Source organism: Leuciscus leuciscus, assembly GCF_965113295.1.
Source record: "Leuciscus leuciscus genome assembly, chromosome: 6".
Taxonomy (NCBI): domain Eukaryota; kingdom Metazoa; phylum Chordata; class Actinopteri; order Cypriniformes; family Leuciscidae; genus Leuciscus; species Leuciscus leuciscus.
In genome coordinates this window covers 7,563,696-7,582,364 of record NC_138730.1, presented here as the reverse complement: position 1 = coordinate 7,582,364, position 18,669 = coordinate 7,563,696, and the positions used below count along the sequence as shown (strand labels likewise).

At 40.8% G+C, this 18,669-nt stretch overlaps 1 protein-coding gene across 1 annotated transcript in view; it reads left to right on the top strand.

Annotated features, from left to right (window-relative positions):
• Positions 1-18,669, top strand: part of LOC309501938 (dynein regulatory complex subunit 7-like) — a 143,227-nt gene that overhangs the window by 110,896 nt on the left and 13,662 nt on the right. The window lies entirely within an intron of this gene.

Here is an 18,669-nt window from a genome sequence, read left to right as displayed (position 1 = left end):
GTGGTTGCTATGGTATTCTGGGTGGTTGCTAGGGTCTTTTGGGTGGTTGCTAGGCGGTTGCTAGGCGGTTGCTAGGGTGTTTTGGGTGGTTGCTAGGGTATTCTGGGTGGTTGCTAGGCGGTTGCTAGGATATTTTGGGTGGTTGCTAGGGTGTTCTGGGTGGTTACTAGGATGTTTTGTGTGGTTGCTATGGTGTTGCTAGGGTATTTTGGGTGGTTGCTAGGGTGTTCTGGATGGTTGCTAGGCGGTTGCTAGGGTGTTCTGGGTGGTTACTAGGATGTTTTGTGTGGTTGCTATGGTGTTGCTAGTGTATTTTGGGTGGTTGCTAGGGTCTTTTGGGTGGATGCTAGGCGGTTGCTAGGGTGTAGTTGGGTGGTTGCTAGGTGGTTGCTAGGGTGTTCTGGGTGGTTGCTAGGATATTTTGGGTGGTTGCTAGGGTCTTTTGGGTGGTTGCTAGGGTGTTCTGGGTGGTTGCTAGGTGGTTGCTAGGGTATTTTGGTGGTTGCTAGGGTGTTCTGGGTGGTTGCTAGGGTGTTGCTAGGGTATTTTGGGTGGTTGCTAGGGTCTTTTGGGTGGTTGTTAGGCGGTTGCTAGGGTGTTTTGGGTGGTTGCTAGGATATTTTGGGTGGTTGCTAGGGTGTTTTGGGTGGTTGCTAGGGTGTTCTGGGTGGTTGCTATGGTATTCAGAGCGGTTGATATGGTGTTACTAGGTGGTTGGTAGTTGTCACAGATGGTTATTATGGAGTTTTTATAGAGTTCTTACTTAACTAATCGCTATTAGCATGTAGCTATTCACTGCTAGCATGTTGAAAGTGCTGTTTGGTAGCATGAGTCAAAAGAGCCAAACCTCATCTCTATACGATGTTCTGATACAGAGATATAGGTCTTGCAAAACGGTTGCTAGGATACTCAAGTTTGGTTGCTATGGAGTTGCTTGGGAGCTGGGAGCTTTAAACTTAAGAAGTTTAAATTGGTTTAAAGTTTAAAGTAGTTGGAAGTTTATGACAGAGAGATAGATAGATAAATAAGTTAGATAGATAGATACACACACACACACACACACACACACACACACTCAAACAGACTACCTCGCTCACACACTCACTCAGACACTCAGACACACACACACACACACACACACACACACACACACACACTCAGAGTTTATGAGTTTAGAGTTTATAAGTGTATAAATTGATGAGTTTATAAGTGTACAAGTTTTTGAGTTTAGAGTTTATAAGTTTAAATGAGTTTAGAGTTCAGAGTTTATTCATTTATGAGTTTAAGAGTTCATAAGTCTATGAATTCATGAGTTTATTAGTTAATTAGTTATTAAATTTAAGTCAATTAGTTTATAAGTGTATGAGATTAGAGTTTATTAGTTTAAATGAGTTTCATTGGCTAATATATATAGAATGGCAGTTTGAATTAGAAAGATTAACAATATATTTTTTTTATTCTGTTTTATTATCATTCTTACTTATATTTATAAATATAACAATTTAAAATTAAGAAAAAAAATGTAAAGGCAAGAACATCTGTCGACCATAGAGACAGAGTGTCATAATCTGAAGACCACGCCCACCAAGGGGGAAGACAAACCACAAACCATAATAGGCCGCTGTACGTGAGCTGTATCGTTCAGTTTCGTTCCGACAAACGGGGCACAATTTTTTCTTTTGCTCAATATGTTCAACGTTAATAAAAGGTATCCAAGCAAAAAGTTCTCCACGCATTATCCTGCAGTTAATGAGAAATTGTAATTTATTGGCGCACTATATTGACTGCGTATTGAGACATGTAAAACGGTTGAGCTAGATTTTCAACCAATCAGCCTCGAAAATGTAAGTAGGTCACAGCCGAAATCAAGCCAATATCACTACGCACATGTAAACATGGAGGAGGACGTAAGCAGAGCATCTTCATCTGATAGCGGCGATCAAGCTCGATTAACACCCGTAAAGTGTATTCTTCATGTCGGAAAATATGGTGGGAAAGGTCCGCAGCCCTTTACTGAAGTCCGATGGGAAAAAATTAAGCATAGGAATGGCTCAAAACGTCGGACACTACGGAGCTAACGTTAGCTATTGCTAATAAACATGTTGCCCTCCTGGACAAACTGGTCTCTGATGTCCCAACAACTACGGGTTTCACCCGTCCTGCTATCGGCGTTTTATAGACGCTTGACTTGACGAGGCTGACTCCAGCTCCTTTTTCGCCAGCTCCTTATTCGTCGAACTATTCGTTCCACCTTAAAAAATGTTGGATGGTTGTTAACCCCTCCCCCTCGGTGCTTTTGGCCGTATTTCTTAAAGGAACAGTTGTATGTGAATTACAAGCCTGTGGATCGGGCAGCATTTTTCATTTAACAGTGAAAATAAATAGCCTACTCCTGAAAAGATTATCTTGTCTGCTTCTATAAATGGTGTAAGCTATGAGGTAAATTATTATTTTGTAATTACTAAATGTTTTTGTTTTTTTTAGTATGGAGAAACGTGACATTATGTTTCCAACTGAGCTTTAATATAATGTAATTTCTGTTCTTTATTAGAAGTTATCCATTACTCCAGTCTAACATATGCATACATATACATACACATACATACACATACATACATATACAAACATATACACACATACACACACATACACATATGATATACATTTGTATATACACATATACACACATATATACACACATATACACACATACACGCATATATACATATATATACACATATACACACATATATACACATATACACACATATACACACATACACGCATATACACACATACACGCATATATACATATATATATATATATATATATATACATACACACATATATATATATATATATATATATATCATCATCATCATCATCGGTCGGGTCCCCTGGTATGGAGCTCGACAATACGTTTCCACAATTCTCTATTCTTGGCGATGCTGATGATCACTTTTGTTTCCTCTTCCCTTTCGATATGGGTGAGTGACTGACTGCTCTTCGCTGCGGGGAGAGCTATTTGATTTCGGACTTTTTGGCTTTTGTTGTACTCGTCGATGTAGCTTCGGATTTTGTGTCTGAAGGTTAGGCGAGGTGCTCCTCGCTTGTTCTTATCACTGACTTCTGAGTGATAGATGGCGTAGATGTGAGCTGGTTCATTTTCTTCCATGCGAAGACAGTGGCCTACGAACTCTAGCTGTCGCTTGCGGATGGTCGCGCTGACTGGATGTTGTTTAGTCAGTCTGTAGAGTTCCTCGTTTGTCATATGGGCGTCTGCTTGACTAATTCCCAGCATGGTTCGGTAGCACTTTCTCGCAAACACATCCAGTTCTTCCTCTAGAGCCTTTGTTAGAACCCATGTCTCGCAGCCATAAAGCAACACAGATAGACAAGTTACATTAAAGAGTCGAGTCCTGAATTCTATATTTGGCTTGGGTGGTGGAGCGGTGAGCAGCTTCTTTAACTTAGTAAAGACAACCCATGCAAGAGAGATACGATTTTTGACATCTTTCTCCGTCGATATGATGTAGGATCCAAGATACTTGAATTCGTCTACGATTTCAATGTCCTTTCCGTTAATTAGTAGATGTTGTTCATTGTCGCTGGAAGCATTCATTTGGACTTAGACCGTCTTCTCCTCGTTTAATTCTAGTCCGACTGCACCAGCTTTTTGTTGTAGCTGGGTGAGCTGTTGTTGTGCCCTGCTGAGATCATTTTCCAGGAGTGAAATATCGTCGGCAAATGCTAAATCGTTAAGCTTGCGTTCGGTTCTAGATTCTTTGGCTATTACTGTACCACGTTGCGGTCTCATATTACTCCTGGGCGGAGGACCTTTATGTGTAAGGTATCCAAAGCTTCCAGCAGATTGCCTGGAGACGTAGTCTATTACTATGATGAATAGTAACGGAGCTAGAACATCGCCTTGTAATACTCCAGTTGTGACAGCGAAAGGCTCTGAGAGCTGGCCCTCCAAATACACCTGGCTCGTCGATTCGTCGTACAAGACTCGGATAGCATCAACGATCTTTCACGAGTTCACATCTACATATAATTAGTACGATAAGTTTATGCGTATTTGGCGTGCTGTCCGGGGGGAGGGCTCCGAGCTCGGAGTTAGGCCCGAACCCAGAGTACTCCCCCCAGTTGGTAAGTGTAGATGGAACTGGAAGTGAGGAGATGGGGTGGAGGAGGGATGCTGACAAACTTTCAATGAACAGAGATAGGTCTGCTGTGAATTTATACTCTGTCATTGAGTTGATTACTGATTAATCTCCAGCTGTGCATAATTTGGTTAATTATCTGAACCTGCTCCTCCCGAACTTTGTTAATAAAACATCATTTCACGAGTTCACATCTACATATAATTAGTACGATAAGTTTATGCGTATTTGGCGTGCTGTCCGGGGGGAGGGCTCCGAGCTCGGAGTTAGGCCCGAACCCAGAGTACTCCCCCCATAAAAGCCAGGTGAGCGCAGGACAGCAATCGTAAAATGTGGAATTAATCCCCCCAAAAAGTGCAGGGCATGAGAAGGTATTTACTAAAAACGAGCTTGACTGTTCGACCGGGAGGGCTCTCGCGACATCCGACGGGAACTTGGATGCTCACGGCATCGGACGGATAAGCCCGTTCGGCAGTTGAACTGTCAACTCGATGACGCAAGATTTTTACGAGCATGATTTGAGAAAGAGTTTAGCCATTCAACTGGGAGGGCCCTCGCAGCGTCCGACGGGAACTTGGATGCTCACGGCATCGGATGGGTAGGCCTCGCCAGCGGAAGGGAGGGCGCCCGCTGGACTCTGTCGGGGGGCTCGACCGGCGCTTCGAAGGGGGCTGGGACACGGGAACAGAACCCTCGCGGCCCGACGAATGGGGAGCCCACACAGCGACACGAGCGCGGCCGTCCCACGACGACTAAGACGGGCAGACTCTCACTGCGATTCGAATGGAAGGGCTCGATCAGCGCTTCGGAAGGGGGACAGAGCCCGGCCCTTGAACGAGGAGCCGTTACGTGTGCGAACGGGGGAGCCTGCCATTGTTTGTAAAAATACGCTGTATTGTAGATGTTTATTGTATCGAGCTTGAACGCAACGAACCAAGTGATACTGGAAGTGGGTTGGAACTTGGTACTGGTACTGAGTGACAATGGATTGAGCGCAGCAGGTGATGGAAATGAACGATTTAATTATGGCTTGGTAAGCGTTTTGATGTGGAAGCGGCTGGATCTGATGTAGGTTTTGAACGCTTCTGATGTGGGCCGAGTAGGGATTTGAACATTGAACGTTTATACTGCAGTAAATCAAACGAGAGTGGTACAGTTGGATGGGGTTGGCGGATTGAAAATATAAACGAAGTGAACTTTTTGCTCGATCAGTTTACTACTTGTTTAATGAAGAAAATATGGTTTCAATATCTACGATCTGTAAATATGAGATTGAAGTATGGGTATTTGAGTCGACGTTAGATGTGATAGTCAATTCGGAGCGGTGGAGAAAACCGAAGACAGACGTGCTTCCAGTGCGCAGACGGAGTTGGTGGAATGGTATGCGAGACAGTGTCGGAATACATTTGGTGAGTATGTCAATTGCAGTAGATTAACTGGTATCCAGACGAGTGGGATAAGTTCTTGAATCCTTTAATGAGCAGGAATGTTTGAGATTTATTTATGGCGGGGGGCAGGCTTACCGTAGACTAATTTATTGAAAACTGAATGCTGGTTAGATATCTCTTTTAAGCTTTTTATGCTTCTGGCACCAACGTCCTGAATTTCTGCAAAGAGTAATGGGAGAGTCAGCGATTTGATTTTGTGCTCCTGGAACACGTTTGGCAGTTACTGTATTACAAACTGATCAAGCGGAGTTCCAGATGAGGCATCTGAGGAGTGGCAATTAACGCGGGTGAGTAAGAACGACCTTTGTTGATGCAGTGCATAGTTTAGTTTGTCGCGATGGACCAGGATTCTGTTAGTTAACCACTTTCCCCTCTGGGAAAGCCGTGACGACTATTGGAAGGAGCTGTCAACGGCTTAATCGAGGGAGAGAGAGATGTAATCGTAGAAAAAGGTTAAGCCATTCCACTGATTAGAGTAAGTTATCCATAAACTTAGGGCGAGGAGGTGCGTGATGAAAGGGCGGCCTTGCGGAATTATGTGTATAGCATCGTTTAGGTGGCCGAGCGGCGAGAAGAATTCGTGTTTGGAAATATTTGGGCAGTCTATGAGGTTGGACGGAAGGACTGCCTCCGCTGTGAGATCGATGCTCGCTGGACAGAGAAGAGAGAAAAATGTATGCAGTGTCCGCTGGGAGGCCAATGCTCGCTGGAAAGAGAAGAGAGTAAAATGGATGCATGCAGTGTCCGCTGGGAGACCAGTTCTCCTGCTGGAGCAGACCCATCCCTGCTAGCAGTAGAGAAAATGAACTGGAGTAACAAATCCTGTGGGAGCAAAGGAAACCTCACTGCTGTGGCAGTAGAGAATTAGCCAGAGAAACAGAGCTTGCGGGAGCATAGGAGACATCACTACTGCGGCAGGGGAGAAAGTAGTTAGAGTAACAGAAATCCTGAGGGAGCAAAGGAACCTCATTGCTGTGGCAGTAGAGAATTAGCCGGAGAAACAGTTCCTGCAGGAGCAGAGGAGACATTGCTGCTGCGGCAGGAGAGAAAATAGCCAGTAACAGAAAACCCATGAGAGCGAAGGAAAACCTTACTGCTGTGGCAGTAGAGAATTATCCAGAGAAACAGAGCTCCTGCGAGAGCAGGAGACAGCCTTGTTACAGCAGCATAGAAAATTAGTTGGGGAAATAGAGTTCCTGCGGGAGCAGAGGAGACATCAATGCAGTGGCATTAAACAAGATTAGCTAAAGAAACGGGGCTCCTGCGGGAGCAGAGGAGACATCAGTGCGGTGGCAGTGGAGAAAATAGCCGAAGTAACGGAAAACCTGTGGGAGCAGAGGAGACATAACTGCTGTGGCAGTAAAGAAAATAGCCAGAGTAACAGAAAACCTGTGGGAGCAGAGGAAACATCACTGCAGTGGCATTAAACAAGATTAGCTAAAGAAACAGGGCTCCTGCAGGAGCAGAGGAAACATCACTGCTGCGACAGTTGAGAATTAGCCGGAGTATACAGAAAACCTGTGGGAGCAGAGGAAACATCACTGCTGTGGCAGTGGAGAATTAGCTGGAGTAACAAAACCTGCGGGAGCAGAGGAACACGTCACTGCTGTGGCAGTTGAGAATTAGCCGGAGTATACAGAAAACCTGCGGGAGCAGAGGAGAATTAGCCGGAGAAACAGTTCCTGCAGGAGCAGAGGAGACATCACTGCTGTGGCAGGGGAGAAAATTAGCGAGAGAAACGGAAATCCTGTGGGAGCAGAGGAGACACTGCAGTGGCAGTAAACAAGATTAGCTAAGGGAACAGAGCTCCTGCGGCAGCAGAGGAGACACTGTTGCGGCAATGGAGAAAAAGCCGGAGTAAGATACAACCTGTGGTAGCAGAAGAAAACATCACTGCTGCGGCAATGGAGCAAATAGCCAGAGTTACAGAGAACCGATGATTAACAACGTCAAGTACACTCTGATTTTTGATAACGATTGTTCGTTTATCTGTTGCTGGTTTCTAAGGAGACAGCTTACGTAAAAGACAACTCTTTGCCTGAATTTAGTTTAGGCACTTTGTGTTTGTTTCATTTTGTTTCATTTAAGGATCATTGAACTATTGGTGTAAAGCACATTGCTTGTAACCATGTATAAAAACATTTATGCTATAACTAAGTTTCTACGCGATTTATGCAGATAAATTGCAGGACATGGTTAATGATACAAGTTAGGTTAAAGATTCTGAGCGCATGCGTTCAGCACGTAATGCACGAGGCCGCGAGCTACTGTAGGCCTACTTGTGAGTTTTAGTCACAAGAAAGCGGCGCGTTAATGACAGAATATAATTTGGACCGACACCATTTAAAACGTGTCCCCCTCGTTATAACTGAACAACTGAATGCGATGCGAAATTTAACCACGGAGCGGAGCGCTCGCAGTGTTCAGCCAACGGGGTTGAGAGCGTAGGCTGGTCGACCGGTACTGAATCTGCGGCGCTGGTCTTTGAGGGCCTGCGGCTTCGGCCTGGAGCTGTTGGAGAAGCCCGTTCTTTCGCGTGAAGAGGGCGGCATTGCCCAAAACGCGAGCGTGGTGCTTGCAGGCCCTATGACCATTCTCCATGGCAGGGAAAAACGTTACTTGAATGATCTGGTTTAGAAAAAAGAAGTAAAAATAAATGCGGAAGAAGATCGCTGGTATTTCGCCCGTGGTGGCAAAGACCCGTTTATTTGGCTTGACGCCCGCAATATAACACCCGAGGATTCTGGCAAATATTCCAAAAGAACGGAAAATTCCTTCATCGGATGGGAGAGCTTGATTCGGACATCTTTGGCAAGATAGGGCGCAGCCAAATGCTGACAAACTTTCAATGAACAGAGATAGGTCTGCTGTGAATTTATACTCTGTCATTGAGTTGATTACTGATTAATCTCCAGCTGTGCATAATTTGGTTAATTATCTGAACCTGCTCCTCCCGAACTTTGTTAATAAAACATCATTTTGTGGGATGCCGTAGTGTCGCAGGATTGCGAACATCATAGGCCTATCTATCGAGTCAAATGCCTTCTTGAAATCGATGAAAGTGATGTATAAGGGTAGTAATTGTGCTCTTGCTCCTTCGATGACTCTTCGCAGGATGTGGATCTGCTGTGTGCAGCTGCGCCCGCTCCTGAAGCCTGCCTGATTGTTTCTAAGCAGCTTGTCGATGGGATTCTGGATGCGGTTGAGGAGAATGCGATTATACGTTTTTGCTGCGATGGATGTCAAACTGATTCCTCTGAAGTTTTTCATCAGCTGCAGGTTGCCCTTCTTTGGCAGTGGGATGATCAGGCTCGACGTCCATTGTTTTGGTGCATAGTAATGCTTAAAAACAAGCTTGCAGAGTTTGTGCAATTCATTTACTATGAATTTGCCGCCGTCTTTCAGGACTTCTGCCGTCATTGCATTATCGGGTCCTGGTGACTTGTTCCGCTTAAGCTGTTTGATCGCTTTCACCACTTCCTCTCGCGTTGGAATCGTTATTGAAATAGCGATGTCTGGGCTTGGTTCTAGAAAGTTGACTGTTTCCACCTTCGCACTCTTGTTGTTGAAGAGTTTGCAGAAGTACTTGCCCCAATCGCTGATGAGCTCGGTCTTCGAGTTTGGTTGAGAGCCATCGAGCATTTGGACTTTGCTTGCAGCAGCATTTTGCGGCTTATCTGAGATTTTATCGATTAGAGTCCACATTATGCGATGCTCGTGTTTTTGGTTGGCCAGTTCGAGAGCTTCTAGTTGAGTGTTAAAATATGCCTCTTTGTCAGTTTCGAAAGCTGTCTTGACACTCGACTGCTTGTTTCTCCACTGATCTCTCTTTTCTCTCGTTTGATTTCGCTTGAAATCGTCCTTCGCCACTTCTTCTTCTGCGATGAGCTGCAACGTTGAACTGCTGACCCAGCTCGGCTGTTTTGACTTTGGTCTTTTGCCCAGGACCTTTTCACTCGTTTCTACCAGCGCAGTGTTGAGTGCGTCTGCTCTTTGCTGTATTAGGCACTGGGCGTTTTCGGTTTGACTCGACTCGTCAAAAAGAGCGGCGAATTGATTGCTGAGTTCCAGGTCAAAGTTTGCTTGGATATTCACATCTTTCAGCTTATCGTTCTGAAAGGTGCACCTGGCGATGGATGGGCTTCTTGTTGTTCTCAGCGCCAGTTTGAATTTGGCGCTCACCATCTTGTGGTCTGATCCAATGGCGCAGGTGTTGTAAGCGCGACAGTTTTTGACTGATTTCCACCACTTGGTATTGAAGACAATGTGGTCTAATTGAGCAAAGTCTCCTTTTGGGCTCTTATATGTGCGCAGTCTCGTCAGTCGATTTCGGAACCAAGAGTTCGCTGGGCGCAGGCTTAAAAACTCGCACATGCTGATTAGCCTTCGACCATTGTTGTTCGAGATTGCGAGGTAGCTGAAGTTGCCTACCACTCTAGGATTGGTGTCGTGACTGTCCTTACCAATTCTTGCGTTCAAGTCACCGGCAAGAATGGTGACCGTGTGTGGCGGGATTGACTTTATCAGCTCATTGAGATCGTCGTAGAACGTGTCTTTTGCTGAAGAATCTGATGTCTCTGTCGGGGCGTATGCAGACACAAAGCATATTTTAGGATTGCCTTCTAAATGCATGGCAATTATACGCTCTGATTTAGTGATGACGGAGATGATAGACTGAGTGATTCTAGTGTTGTATAGCAGGGCTGATCCGTGGCTTTCCGATGAATCTGTATGTGCCATCGTCCAGCTGCTGTATTTCTTGTAGCCCACCGAGTCGGGTGTTCGGAGTCGGTGCTCTTGAAGTGCTACAAGGTCAATGTGATGTTTCTCGCAGCCGGTTATGATTCGCTCAACTTTGTGCGTGATGAGCTCACCTGTTTCGCTGCAGATGGTGTCATTTAGGGTTCTAACGTTGTAAGTAGCAACGTTGAGCTGCTTGATGTTGCCTCTCTTTGCTGATTTGATGTAACCAGTGGCGGGCAAAGTGGCCGACCTACCACCGCGGTCCTTTTTCAACTGGGCGACGACCGTGCCAGCATCTTTTGAATTGTGTTGTGGTTCCATATTGTATTCTTTGCTAAGTTACTCCACGAAGGGTCGCAGGTTCTCAAGCGTGGAGCGCAGTAGATTTCGCCTTTCAAGGGTCTCCCTTTACTCGCCTACGTCTCCTCCCCACCAGCCTTTCCAGAGCTGAACTCTGTACTTGCCACAGTGGAGTTAAAGTAGCACTGCTGCTGCCCAGGTACTTCAATAGGTACACTAGGTCGGTCCCCATAACCATATTGATCTATGATCTTCTATGATCTTCTGGTAGGTTACCCGAGCTAAACCCTATTGGATCAGTTTAACGTCATGACCAGGGCTGCGTTTCCCAAAAGCATCGTAAGCCTAAATTGATCGTAAAAACGATCGTCCGACTGATCTTAATATTACGGTCTGTTTCCCAAAAGCATCGTAGCTTAAGTAGCACTTGAAAATCTTCGTAGATCTACGAGTGCTCTGGAGTAATCGTACATCACCAAGTTCATCGTAAGAAGACAGATTTATGAGGACACCTGCAGGACAACCGACAGATTACACCTTTAACTTTATTCAAATGCAATGTGATTATAATATAAGGTTTGATTGTACTTTATTGTACACTTTATTACTCTTTTTTTGTTGTTGGTTAAATTAATGTATAAATTAAATAATTAAAAAGGTCAGAAAACAAAACAAAAAATAGAAATAATTTAATCTAATAATTTTAATAAAAATTAAAAGAATGAACAAAAAATAAATAAAAGAAATCCTTTTAATCTGTTAAAAATTACATCTTTGTTTCACTCTATCTCCTCTAAAAGGACATTAATTTCATCTTTTTGAAAGGAATCTTTATTTTTTATTTTATTTTTTAGCTATTTTGTCAGTGCCTCCGCCTGTAGGTGCTTTATATAGACTTGTCTTGATTGCTAATCCACAACAGATGACAATTATTAGGTTAAACGTTCCATATAAGGTTATGTTTCAGCACTTCACGAATGGACAGCGACTCTTAAGTAGCACGTAGAGCGCATTCTCGCGCGTTCATGTTAAGTGCATTTTTGGGAAACGCTCGTGGAATTGCTGCGAGCGTTCGTAACCTTGCACGTAGAAAGCGCTCTTAAGAGCTAAGATACATCGTTATCGGGAAACCCGGCCCAGGACGATTTATATATATATGTGTGTGTGTGTGTGTGTATACTGGACAAAGCATACTGGAGGTGCCATTACTTTATTATTTCACAAGTTCTCAAAAAAACGGGAACGTAGAGGTATAGATAATTCCATTCTTAAACGAAATCTTGCATTACAACATTTTCTGATGTGTTATTATTGAAATATGGTGCCCAGAATATGCCTCTCCATGCAACTTTGTGTGCCGACGAAGCATACTGGAGGTGTCATTACTTTAGTATTTCACAAGTTCTCAAAAAAACAAGCACATAGAGGTATAGATAATTCCATTCTTAAACGAATTCTTGCATTACAACATTTTCTGATGTATTATTATTGAAATTTGGTGCCCAGAATAAGCCCCACCATTGCAACTTTGTGTGCCGACAAAGCATACTGGAGGTGTCATTACATTAGTATTTCACAAGTTCTCAAAAAAACAGGAACGTAGAGGCATAAATGAATTCATTCTTAAATGAAATCTTGCATTACAACATTTTCTGATGTGTTATTATTGAAATATGGTACCCAGAATATGCCTCTCCATGCAACTTTGTGTGCCGACGAAGCATACTGGAGGTGTCATTACTTTAGTGTTTCACAAGTTCTCAAAAAAACGGGAACGTAGAGGTATAGATAATTTCATTCTTAAACCAATTATTGCATTACAACATTTTCTGATGTGTTATTGTTGAAATATGGTACCCAGAAAATGCCTCTCCATGCAACTTTATGTGCCGATGCAGCATACTGGAGGTGTCATTACTTTAGTATTTCACAAGTTCTCAAAAAAACAAGCACGTAGAGGTATAGATAATTTCATTCTTAAACGAAATTTTGCATTACAACATTTTCTGATGTGTTATTGTTCTTTTAGTGCCGCTTTCAGAGCACTTTTGTCCGTAATGGAGAACGGTCACGTAACATTGTTATTTCCTCATAAATGCGAACACAGAAAATAAAAGACAAAAGACATTTTTTAAAAGACAAACCATACATTTTGGAAAAAAAATTATGGAATTAGGCTATAGCGTTTTCGAAAAAGAAATTATGGATTTATAGCGTTTTGAAAAGAAAAAAAATACTTTGAATTGATCATCAACGATATTGTTGTTTGATTTAATAATCATTGTTCAATATGTTCACACTGAGGCAAAAAACAACAACATTTTAACAGGATAAGTTAATAAAATAAATAAATAAAGCACTTTAATTGGAATGATTTGTGATTTATCGCGGGCACGGGTCGGGTAACGGGTCAACGCTAAAGTAATGACACCTCCAGTATGCTGCATCGGCACATAAAGTTGCATGGAGAGGAATTTTCTGGGTACCATATTTCAACAATAACACATCAGAAAATGTTGTAATGCAATAATTGGTTTAAGAATGAAATTATCTATAACTCTACGTTCCTGTTTTTTTGAGAACTTGAGAAATACTAAAGTAATGACACCTCCAGTATGCTGCATCGGCACATAAAGTTGCATGGAGAGGCATGTTCTGGGTACCATATTTCAACAATAACACATCAGAAAATGTTGTAATGCAAGATTTCGTTTAAGAATGAAATTATCTATACCTCTACGTGCTTGTTTTTTTGAGAACTTGTGAAATACTAAAGTAATGACACCTCCAGTGTGCTTTGTCGGCACACAAAGTTGCATGGAGAGGCATATTCTGGGTACAATATTTCAATAACTACACATCAGAAAATGTTGTAATGCAAAATTTCGTTTAAGAATGAAATTATCTATACCTCTACGTGCTTGTTTTTTTGAGAACTTGTGAAACACTAAAGTAATGACACCACCAGTATGCTTCGTCGGCACATAAAGTTGCAATGGTGGGGCATATTCTGGGTACCATATTTCAATAATAACACATCAGAAAATGTTGTAATGCAAGATTTTGTTTAAGAATGAAATTATCTATACCTCTACGTGCTTGTTTTTTTGAGAACTTGTGAAACACTAAAGTAATGACACCTCCAGTGTGCTTCGTCGGCACACAAAGTTGCATGGAGAGGCATATTCTGGGTACCATATTTCAATAACAACACATCAGAAAATGTCGTAATGCAAAATTTCTTTTAAGAATGAAATTATCTATACCTCTACATGCTTGTTTTTTTGAGAACTTGTGAAACACTAAAGTAATGACACCTCCAGTGTGCTTCGTCGGCACACAAAGTTGCATGGAGAGGCATGTTCTGGGTACCATATTTCAATAATAACACATCAGAAAAATGTTGTAATGCAAGATTTCATTTAAGAATGGAATTATCTATACCTCTACGTGCTTGTTTTTTTTGAGAACTTGTGAAATAATAAAGTAATGACACCTCCAGTATGCTGCATCAGCACATAAAGTTGCAATGGTGGGGCATTTTCTGGGTACCATATTTCAATAATAACACATCAGAAAATGTTGTAATGCAAGATTTCGTTTAAGAATGATATTATCTATACCTCTACGTGCTTGTTTTTTTGAGAACTTGTGAAACACTAAAGTAATGACATCTCCAGTGTGCTTCGTCGGCACACAAAGTTGCATGGAGAGGCATATTCTGGGTACCATATTTCAATAACAACACATCAGAAAATGTCATAATGCAAAATTTATTTTAAGAATGAAATGATCTATACCTCTAAATGCTTGTTTTTTTGAGAACTTGTGAAATACTAAAGTAATGACACCTCCAGTATGCTTCGTCGGCACACAAAGTTGCATGGAGAGGCATATTCTGGGTACCATATTTCAATAATAACACATCAGAAAATGTTGTAATGCAAGATTTCATTTAAGAATGAATTCATTTATGCCTCTACGTTCCTGTTTTTTTTTGAGAACTTGTGAAATACTAATGTAATGACACCTCCAGTATGCTTTGTCGGCACACAAAGTTGCAATGGTGGGGCTTATTCTGGGCACCATATTTCAATAATAATACATCAGAAAATGTTGTAATGCAAGAATTCGTTTAAGAATGGAATTATCTATACCTCTATGTGCTTGTTTTTTTGAGAACTTGTGAAATACTAAAGTAATGACACCTCCAGTATGCTTCGTCGGCACACAAAGTTGCATGGAGAGGCATATTCTGGGTACTATATTTCAATAATAACACATCAGTAAATGTTGTAATGCAAGATTTCGTTTAAGAATGAAATTATCTATACCTCTACGTTCCCGTTTTTTTGAGAACTTGTGAAACACTAAAGTAATGACACCGCCAGTATGCTTCGTCGGCACATAAAGTTGCATGGGGAGGAATGTTCTGGGTACCATATTTCAATAACTACACATCAGAAAATGTTTTAATGCAAAATTTCGTTTAAGAATGAAATTATCTATACCTCTACGTGCTTGTTTTTTTGAGAACTTGTGAAATACTAAAGTAATGACACCTCCAGTATGCTTTGTCGGCACATAAAGTTGCATGGAGAGGCATGTTCTGGGTACCATATTTCAATAATAACACATCAGAAAATGTTGTAATGCAAGAATTCGTTTAAGAATGAAATTATCTATACCTCTACGTGCTTGTTTTTTTGAGAACTTGTGAAACACTAAAGTAATGACACCGCCAGTATGCTTCGTCGGCACATAAAGTTGCATGGAGAGGCATATTCTGGGTACCATATTTCAACAATAACACATCAGAAAATGTTGTAATGCAAGAATTCGTTTAAGAATGAAATTATCTATACCTCTACGTGCTTGTTTTTTTGAGAACTTGTGAAATAATAAAGTAATGACACCTCCAGTATGCTGCATCGGCACATAAAGTTGCAATGGTGGGGCATATTCTGGGTACCATATTTCAATAATAACACATCAGAAAATGTTGTAATGCAAGATTTTGTTTAAGAATGAATTAATCTATGCCTCTACGTTCCTGTTTTTTTGAGAACTTGTGAAATACCAAAGTAATGGCACCTCCAGTATGCTTTGTCCAGTACACACACACACACACACACACACATATATATATAAATACATATATATATGTGTGTATGTATATATGTGTGTATGTATATATATATATATATATATATATATATATGTGTGTGTATATATATATATATATATATATATATATATATGTGTGTATATGTGTATATATGTGTATATATGTGTGTATATGTGTATATATGTGTATATATGTGTGTGTATATGTGTATATAAAGTATATGTATATCTGTATATATGTGTATATGTATGTATGTGTATGTATGTGTATGTATATGTATGCATATGTTAGACTGGAGTAATGGATAACTTCTAATAAAGAACAGAAATTACATTATATTAAATCTCAGTTGGAAACATAATGTCACTTTTCTCCATACTTAAAAAAAACAAAAACATTTAGTAATTACAAAATAATAATTTACCACATAGCTTACACCATTTATAGAGGCAGACAAGATAATCTTTTCAGGAGTAGGCTATTTATTTTCACTGTTAAATAAAAAATGCCGCCCGATCCACAGGCTTGTAATTCACATACAACTGTTCCTTTAAGAAATACGGCCAAAAGCACCGAGGGGGAGGGGTTAACAACCATCCAATATTTTTTAAGGTGGAACGAGTAGTTCGACGAATAAGGAGCTGGCTTGTGTGTATGTGTGTGATGGGTTGGTTTAGGGGTCGGGTTAGTGTGTGTGTGTGTGTGTGTGTGTGTGAGAGAGAGAGAGAGAGAGAGAGGCCGCTGTCGGTAGCCTAAAAGAGGCCTAGAAATAGGGTTTCGTCCCACCAAGTGGGGCACTACCTACTTTTTTAACATCAGAAATATATAGATTCCTTAGGAAAAAGTTCTCCACACACAACCTTGCAGTTTTTGATAAAAATGATGCTAAAGGTGCCCATTTAAAAAAAAAAGGGAAAACATAGGGAATTTTGCACTTTCAAACCTGTTTATCATATAAACCCAAAAATGCCGAATTACCACTTGAAATACAAAATAAACCAGTTTGAAATGTGTGATACCTGGGGCCTGTACCATGAAGCCGGTTTAGGTGGCTAGCCAGCTATGTTTCAGTTTAGTTTCCGCCAACCCTGGGTTTTAGGTACTATGAAAGTAGCTTGGCTTTAATCGGTGTTCGTTGCCATGGTATCTTACGCTGCACGGCTAGCCTGCTCCGGGGCAGGTTATGTTCTGGATTCAAGATCTCAGACTGAAGTTTGACCAATCAGCTGAGAGCAAAGAAACATATAGGTGACGTAACTTATTCCCAGTGTCTGTTGCAATGACTTCACCTTTTCTTCCAAATCCTGTGACATCTCAGCGCAAATTGTTTGACGAGCATTTCGTAGAGAAAGAGTTTTTAGCCAGACAAAATCCCCTTGCCTTTCCTACTGCAGTTACTTGTATGAAAGATACAGATTTTCCGCGGAAGGAATGTCTTATCTTTGCGAACTTCTTGAGCCGCACATAAAGAATTTAACACATCGAATTCATGCACTTACTGTACCGCAAATATTGCGTTGCGGTTTTTTTTTTTGTTGCAAGTGGTACATTCCTGCACGGTGGGTGACGCACAGAAGCTATAGGGGAAAACACGGTTTGTCGAACCATTCGTAAGGTGGTCCTCGCTCTGCAGGAGTACATGAATAGTTTCATTAATAGTGTTCCCTGGACATTTATCGGCCATGTCCATAAAAGAGGGCTTTTATAAAATTGCCGGTAAGATATATTGATAGGGTGACATCACATGAACACATTTTATTTGATTTTTTTCAAAAAGCAAATTGTACAAATGTAGGCTATATACAATATAATACATGTTAAGAATTATTTTAAATCTTTATTATTATTCTGTTAATCTTATGATAGGATTCTCTAGCTTTCTTAGTAGTACAAATACGTTCTATATTTATGTAAAATTATGTATGTATGTGTGCATGTATAATTTTTTATATATTATAAAAATAGGCTATAGGCTATATTACACATATAGGCTACACATACATACATCATTTTACATAAATATAGAACGTATTTGTTTAACTTACACATTAACAATCAGCAATCTTTCTCCAACAGTCTTCTCTTGCTTTGGCAGCAGAGACCGTATTGTTTCGAGCTTGAAATACATATTTAAATTCATCGTAATTCTGAATGATTATCTCTTGCTCCTCCGCGGGAAAAGATATCGCTCTCGATCTACCCGCGATTGGTTGTCACACATGCCACACATCCATTTTCTCACGCACAGAAAAATCGCGAAGCAAAGAAGACACGGAGACCGACAGACTAGACAGAGCAGGTTACTTATGATATGAAAAAAATCTCAGCTCTCAGATTCTGTCAATTTTATTACGAAATTCAAACAATAAATACCGTTTTGGTGTTTGTAATTGATCCCTAGCGGCACGTGACCCGATCATCTCTACTAGCTAATAGTAAATAAACACGAATGAACAATGTTGAAAGAAACAGTACAGCTTACCGAAATGTATATTCTTCATACATAATATCGATGATCAATCAAACAAAGGGGTCAATAAAACAGCTGGAGAACAATTATGTCACATAACATTTACCTCAGGAAAGCCATTTAATGACCATAATATAGGCACGTTAGTTGGCTAGTAAAAAAGTATTTTGCTAAATATGTGTACTATATTACATATTTATTACATTTGTACTTATATCATTAAATAAAGTTGTTATTATAATAAAAAACGCATTATATTTAATCTGAGTTATTTTTTACCTTAAATAATACTACCAGCTGATAGGGCTGTCTGTATGTAGCCTATGTATTCTTTTTTTTTTTCTTGAGAAAAATTAACGCCTATCTTGTGTACCTAATATTTATTAAAATTAGTCAATATTAAATCAAATCAC